The sequence below is a fragment of the Helicoverpa armigera genome, chromosome 2 (genome assembly GCF_030705265.1).
Source record: "Helicoverpa armigera isolate CAAS_96S chromosome 2, ASM3070526v1, whole genome shotgun sequence".
Taxonomy (NCBI): Eukaryota; Metazoa; Arthropoda; class Insecta; order Lepidoptera; family Noctuidae; genus Helicoverpa; species Helicoverpa armigera.
The window spans coordinates 8,022,534-8,031,167 of NC_087121.1; positions in this window are offsets into that span (position 1 = coordinate 8,022,534).

Genomic DNA, 8,634 nt, shown 5'->3' on the forward strand with positions numbered 1-8,634 from the left:
TTAAATCGTTGATTAAAATATTTGTTGACCTTCATAATTTACAATAAATGAAGAATGATAAACGTAAGTCTATGTTCACACGGGATATCATATCAATATACAATTTCTAAGATGGCTCAGATTTTTGCAGGATACTGATTAATTACAATGGACGTGTGAACTTTCGTACATATAAATCATATTATTGTGACTAAACCGTATGGCCCGTGTGAACGTAGCGTAATTTACTATAATATACGTACTTATTGGGTTTCTATTGTATATTATACTCAAGGAATGTAACGCAGCCACAGAGTAAGAACAGATGAGTAATTTTTTCTCCATTATCGCAGCAATAACAACCTAAAAATCGTGGTTATGAAAGAAAATTATCTGCCTAGCCTTTTTCCCAACTACGTTGCGGTCGGCGTCAAGTCTCACAGGAAGCAGCTAAGTACTAGAGGTTTACAAGAAGTGACTGTCTATCTGACCTCCTCAACCCATTTACCTAAGCAACCCAGGATACATGCCGGAGTGTTAGTTCCACCACTTCTTCCCAGTAAAAACACATAGGAAGCGGTGGAAGGCGGGAGTTTTGGAGGCTGTCTTTTATACCTTCAAAGGGTAGTAGGATTTTCAGCCTACTTTGAATATATTACCAAAATACCAAGTAGTTCATAACTTAGAAACAGATGTATTTCCTCAAGACATACAAAACAGTTTTATCACACTATTTCACAAACACGTGAAATATTCTCTAACATACCGGTTTTTTCGATACGCTACGTGGCAAATTAAGATAAATTTTTCAAGGCACGTTTCTTAACTTGCTTCATACATCATGTAGCCAATCTTTCTGAGTGCTCAGCTATCTAGAAGAAAGACGTCAGCCATCAACTCGTGTCAGTAAGTCCCTTGTCAGATTGAGATCATATCAGATTCAAATTGGAGAGTGGCTCAAGAGCGCTGTTCCTGTGGGGTATATATTTGTAGTGTTTTTGTGGAAATTTTTCGAGTCTTGAAGGTTTTTAGGTAGCTTCTTAATCTTTACCTACTGTTTTCTTTTTTTGAAATTGAAGAGTTGGTCGGTTTCTTTGCTTGAAAGAGCTGATCTCAAGGATTAATGGACCGATTTGAAAAGTTATTTCGGTTTTAAATAGCCTATCTATGGAAGAAGGCTAGCAAATAGAAACTACCTTTTTAATTGGTGGCAAAGATGTTCTCCAGCACGCTCGTGTAACTGTGCTAGCGAAAGCTACCTTAAGAACGAAGTCATCCATAAAAGAATTCACTAACACTGTTCGTAGAAGTAGTATCTTCGTTGAAGAGGAAGTGATCCGGCCATGGCCGGCCAGGCATACGAACATCTTAGAGTAGAGACCATGTTTCAGCAATCGTTCAGAATGTCTTGCTGCACTAAGGACGATGGATTTGAAGAAGGTAGTGGTTAGCGCCCGTTACTTGTTAATTGGCGCTTATTGGGCAAGGCCTACGTTCAGTAGTGGTCGGCAATGGGCTGATACGATAATCATGATGATATCGGTAATTTTGGAAAGACACACTTATAATAGGTACCCCACATAGCGCTATCCCTACCGCCAAAGCGATTTAGCAAAAGTGTTATATTAAGATGAAATTGTCAAATTACGAGTAGTACAATGTCATGCAGATTATACATGTTACTTCCAATGCAACGGAAAAGCTTGTCTTATCATTGATATTTGTTTATCTTATCATAGATATGTCTGTATTATCAGAGGAAGGGCATCAATATTAGCAAATGCCTATTCACCTTACTCCCAAAATCTTGTTTTGCGTAAGATGAATAAAGATAATGTTATATTATTATCTTACAATCTTGTTGTATCTGACATTTGACACTGTTATTATCAGTTTGATAATAAACTGGGGAATGATGCCTGTCCCGTTTTCGACATACATTTTGTAATGTAAAGACCTAGAAATCTAAAAAGCTTAGAGAATTTAATCAACCGGAGACGTCATTCCTTCCTTCTTCACTGCTATAAATTGATTCTCTCATTGATGTAATTTATTTACATTGTATGTAATTAGAAATGTGTGTCAAAATTATGCATTTTAATTTGTGTTATTCGTGCGTAACGATGTGATCAAAAATCATGAGTGTGTTATCTCATCGCCCATCGCCTTTAAATTGGCTGAATTTTTAGGATAGAGATTCGTCCTCATGGCGGTTCCAGTTGGTTCAATGCTGTAAGTATAAAGATTATCATTTTGCATTTTCATGCTTAATCCTACATCCGGTGTGAAAACTAGTATAAAGTGGTTAATTTCAAGTAGGAAAAATTGTGACGTAAACAGTTTTTCCAAATTCGCATGGCGACCTAAGATATAACTCGGCTACTCGGTAACATGATACTTTTTGATAAGATGTTATGTCTATACAGATTAATTTTGGCAGTAATCTTCGATATAACTTTATTTTCAATTTTTGTACACACAAAAAAAAAAAAGAAGACAAGAAAGAAAATATTTTACAACTTTTTAGATGAATCGGAGTAAAAAAATCACCTATCTAGTCTTTGCCGATAATTTTGGGGTTGAAAGTTTTAAAGTAAGAGAGTCAATACTTCACCTGTCAATCTCAGTTTCATTTTAAGTTTTGCTAAAAGTGATCCTAATTTGGAGTTGTGCACTTGGAGAGGCCTATGTCCAGCAGTGGACTGCGATAGGCTGATGATGATGATGATGATGATGATCCTAATTTAATTTACTGACTTAACAAAGACCTTAACACTTCATCAACATTTCAAACCCACCGTAACATATGCGATGGAAAAACAGAAAACAACATAATTTGAAGGGAAAAAAATATAGTTTTTTTATATTGAAATTTCATTCAATTCCGCGAATTCAGTTTTTAGGGTTCCGTAGCCAAAATGGCAAAAACGGAACCCTTATAGTTTCGTCATGTCCGTCTGTCCGTCTGTCCGTCTGTCCGTCTGTCACAGCCGATTTACTCGGAAACTATAAGTACTACAGTGATGAAATTTGATGGGAATATGTGTTGTATGAACCGCTACAAAAATATGACACTAAATAGTAAAAAAAAGAATTGGGGGTGGGGCCCCCCATACATGTAACTGAGGGATGAAATTTTTTTTTTCGATGTTCATACCCGTGTGGGGTATCAATGGAAAGGTCTTTTAAAATGATATAAAGTTTTCTAAAAAACATTTTTCTTAAAGTGAACGGTTTTTGAGATATCAGCTCTCAAAGTCGTAAAAAGTATGTCCCCCCCCCCTCTATTTTTATAACTACGGGGTATAAAATTCTAAAAAAAATAGAGGTGATGCATGCTAATTAACTCTTTCAACGATTTTTGGTTTGATCAAAGTATCTCTTATAGTTTTTGAGATAGGTTGATTTAACTGTAATTTTGGTTAAGTTATTGTGCTTACACTGAAAACGATGGCTGCTACGGAACCCTTTGTGCGCGAGCCCGACTCGCACTTGGCCGGTTTTTTCCTTTTCATTTCATCACCTGTCACTAATATTATCGGCACGCGTGTCCCAGTCGTTATCAGAGCCTTCTTAAGTACAAGCTTTACATAAATTGAGTACAGTCTTGAAGCCATATTGTATAAGATTATTATCAAGTGGTTTTGAGATCAGAAATAAGATCTAATGCGTCGTCATTGAAAAGTGTTTTGTTTTTATGATAATACGATCGTCTTATTGTTTTTGGATATTGAACTGTGGTAGGCTAGAAGAGATGAGTTATTTTCCATAGTGCTTTTGTCTTTGAGGTGCCTCTCATCTTCGAATTAGACTTAGGCACTGGAAACTTTTGTAAATACGAACCGTCGCGTCGTACCACTAAAACTTTAAAACGTAATTTTAACACAAAAATGACAGATTATGACGTTGAAATAACGTCTATTATGCAGCCACACTTTTTTTAGACAAGTGTTCGACAGATATTTAAGTTTTTGTAGTTAGGCCAGGAGAGTTTTCTGGAAAAGTAAATGGTGCTCCGTAGCTACATTCGGCATTTCAAAATGGTTTCTGCATAGCAACACAATGTTGCGTGTTTTTTTACTAATTACTGCTATAACAACTTAAAAAAATAGTTTCTTAAATATTTATACCATAAGAGTAAAGACAATCCCACCAAAAACATTAAATGTAAAAAAATGCCAAGTCTCTCGATGCAGTCTTTCCATCGTAAAAAGTTTTGAGATCTCATAGAAGCCAAGTCCTATTCAAAATATTTTGTAGTTATAAATCAACATTTAGTAATTGTATCAATAGTTTTCTTTATATTATAATTATAGTGACTTGGCAATGAGCACAAGAAGAAATAAATAAAACGGCATATTTGGATTTAATTTTCTTTTGGTTGATCCGTGTCGTCCCAACCGAATTTCGGCAACGGCAGTCAGTCTTAGTGTACTCTCGATTCATTTACTTTCTTAAGCGATGGCCCGTAAGGTATTCTTAATTATTGTATTGGAGCATGTAGTCGGTAGTGACCATCATGATTCCCACATAACAAATAATCTGATCACTGGTCTCGTCAGTAATATTTGCACATAATTCCAGGCAGCAAGCAGCTTTTAATTTGTGCTCATTGCCAAGTCACTATAATTATAATATAAAGAAAACTATTGATACAATTACTAAATGTTGATTTATAACTACAAAATATTTTGAATAGGACTTGGCTTCTATGAGATCTCAAAACTTTTTACGATGGAAAGACTGCATCGAGAGACTTGGCATTTTTTTACATTTAATGTTTTTGGTGGGATCTCATTTATTTTTTGTAAGTGTATTTCTTTCTTTTTTTTCACGTTCCATTACACTATATTTACAATTACTACTATAACAATATATTAATAGGGCTTAAACTTATATATAATGTATTATGCATATATATATGTATAATAAATAACTAACTAAATAAATATATATCTACTAACTTACAAACTATAACTAGCTAAACTAAACTAAATAACACGTAAAGTTCTCCGAATATCAATTATCACTACAATATTTTTTAGTTTCGAAATGGTTTTTCATAGACAGATGGCGCTATCAAATGAAATTTATCGAATTATTTTGAAGTACTACTTAGACTGCGCTTTGTAACGAAACCATAGCGCGATTCAGACAGGTACAACGCCATCTATCGAGCGCGCATACAATATTTATCGCAATACAATGGAGTTTTAACTTTATTAATTTAATGAATTATGAACTTTATGTATTAATTTGTATTAATGATAGTCTATGTATTACATTTATATTATTCTTTTCTATTCTATGTATGTATTCATCCAATTGAATAGGTACTTAAACAACGAACAAAGTTAATAATGCAGTCAAAATCCATACATAATGTGCTTGCCAAACCGCAAATATAAAATTGTTTTCTATGGCATATTATTTTTTAATGTTTTTATAATTTTTCCTTTATATGTGGCTAATGATCTATCTTGGTGCAAAATTTGAAGTTTCTAAGTCTGCTAGAAGTACCTTAGATTTTTGATGATCTGTCAGTGAATCAGTGAGTCAGTGAGTGACAAAATGGTGTAACTTTGATCGACCGTAACTCCTAAACTATTAATTCAATCGGCATGTAATTTCGAACTTAAGCTTGTTCTAATGCCTACTATTATTCACCGCAAACCTAAACTCCTAGCTTTGTCCACGTCGAAGATATAGGAGGGGCGAAACAGCCGCGAATCGCTTCGAGAAAAGATGGTACGGCCGTGCCCGTTTTGCTCGAGACTTGGCTGGGGCACTGCCGTGCCCCCAGATCTGTCGAATGACCGTGAAGATTTGTTACGCGTCAATTTGGCACGACAAACCTATATAGATATTGACTTTGTTAGTATTTTACTTTGTTGCTTCACGTACAATGTTTTACTTCACATACAAAAGTCGATTTCACGGACCATCATAATTGTCAGCAATGTGAAATTGTATGAGCCGTACGTTTTTCTGACTGGGTAGTTATTTTCCAATATTGTTTGCAGTTATTATTGATACAAATAAAAGTTGGTATTACCTGCTGCTATAGGTATAAGTGACTAGCCGTTTTCCCGCGGTTTTACCAGCGTCCTATGGTAACTACTGCCCGTACTGGGATAAAATATAGCCTATGTTGCCTCTTTATAATATTATATAGTATAGAAAAGGGATGTTACCATTTTTTTCTGCAGTGGATAGGAGCGTCTGACTAAAACCCACCCATGTTACGTTTTAAGTCCTTCGTATGTTAAGGCTGCGTTATTTCTGTCAGTTCTTTAACTCTTGTATCTTGTATTGCTCAACTATATAAATTTGTATCTAAGTTTGCCTTTAAAGCGGCTGTTTTGATCAAGGCTGGTAGTCAACATGTAACAACATCGTGTTCAAATTGGTTATTCCCAATGCACTTGTAAACTTATATATTTCTTCAGATTATTCCCTGAACACTTATCATTGAATTTATTTACGACAATTGACACGTGCCGTGTCTCCAAGCAAAGATAAACTTTAAATTTTGAATAATATGTGGACTCAGCATTACTTGTGTATTATTTTATCGGAATCTTATTTTATCGGTAGGTAGAACTTATAGCTAGGAGATGTAAAGATACTTATCTACCTAAAGAGTCCGCTTCCTACTATGGCATGTATGTATTATAGTATCGAAGACTGTAAATAATCATTCATTTAGTCGAGGGTCTGTAATAGAAAAAATCCCACCCAAAACATAAATGTGAAAGACTGCCAAGTTCGATAATATGGGAATGCTTCGCCTATAAAAGAAGTGAGATCTGGATAAGTACCAAGTTCCATACACATACCTCAGTTAAAAATAGTTACTTTTTAATGATGTTACTTGGCAAGTTTTCATACACCTTGTTATAAACCTACTAAACGCAATGAATCAAGTATTTAATTTTCTATTAAAACTTGCCAAGTAATCATCATTAAAAAGTAACTATTTTTAACTGAGGTATGTGTATGGAACTTGGTACTTATTCAGATCTCACTTCTTTTATAGGCGAAGCATTCCCATATTATCGAACTTGGCAGTCTTTCACATTTATGTTTTGGGTGGGATTTCATTTATTTTTGTAAGGTTGTTTATTTTATTTTTTTCTTATGATGAAGTTAGTTAAAGAAATGTCTCATTTATACTATTTTTTAGATTTTTTAATATGCAGTATGTTTCTTACAAAGAAATGAATTAGATAACCTAAATGGACTAGATTTACCAACTGACTGACATGACATGTTATCATATATTATGTTTGTGGATCAAAGTTACACATTCGTTATTTTCGAAAGTGATTCACACTTGGCCGTTTTCAGATTTTTACTTTACTTTGACTAAATACAAACCTTTGTACCATTCGAAGATATATTATATAAATATAGATAAATTTAGTTCGTTTTAGTTCCTTAGGGGTATAAATTTACACCGGGTATAAAACACCTTCATTATTTTGAAACCGACTCACACTTGACCATTTTCAGATTTTTCCCTTTACCTTGACATAAAGACCTACCTCCATGCCAAATTTCAAGTCAATACGACCATTGGAAGTGGTCTAGGTTTTTGATGAGTGAGTCAGTGAATCAGTGAATCAGTGAATAAGTGAATCAGTCAGTGAGTGTATAGTAAAAATAGCGATTTTCTGACGTCAATATCTCAAGACCTACAATAGGTATATTATAGAAATTTTGTATTTTAGATAAGTGAGGGGGTCTCAACAGATACTAGAAATTTGATATGCGTAAATAAAATAGATTTTGAATTACAGGGGGGTCGAATTTGGCCCAAAATGGTTCGTGTAATATAACCCACGGCCGGTGTGTCGCTTTTTTTGCTCGAACTTGGCGGACACACTGCCGTGTGTCTAGATCTACCACAAACTACAATACCTACAAATGAAAAATAATCCTGTTTCATTTATTTACATTACCTGTTTCATTTGTTTCAGTTAAAATACCCATATTTTACAGACCATGCATTAGCAATGTTCTCGTAACAACGATTTGTTATATTTTTAAATTTACTTGCGCTAGTCTTCAGTAATAAGTTAACTCGTAAAACTGCTCGTGCAGTAAAAAACATAATTGACAATACTTACTTGCAATTATAACAATATGTCTTTCTGTGCAGTTGTAGTAAATAAATGGTAGTGTCGATCTGCGGTTTCACCCCTTTCTGTGAGACGCACCCAAAAATACCTGAAGCGTGTCTTGCTAAAAGGAAGAAATCCTTGTAGTAATCTGGAGAAGAAGTTAATACTTGCTCTCATAGTAAAAGTTAATGTTTCTATGTGAGGTTTAGAAGTTATTTGTGTGTTGGCAATACTTTTCGCATAATAAAATTTGAGGTGCAGCAATATGTTGTCTCTTTGCGTTTTCGTGCTACCTATTTTTTTTTTATCAGAGTATTAAGAAGATATGAGTTTGCCATTCCGTAACTTACTCTTATATCACCAAAAAAGACAAATTACTATGTTATAAATTGTTGGCCTTGAAATTAATTGCTACTCATGAAATTATGTCTGATGTTTTCATAGTAGTTTTCAAATAAATATCCTAGGATACATGTAAAATTCTATCCAATCAGGAAAACTCCATCGTTATAAATAAAACACATCAATA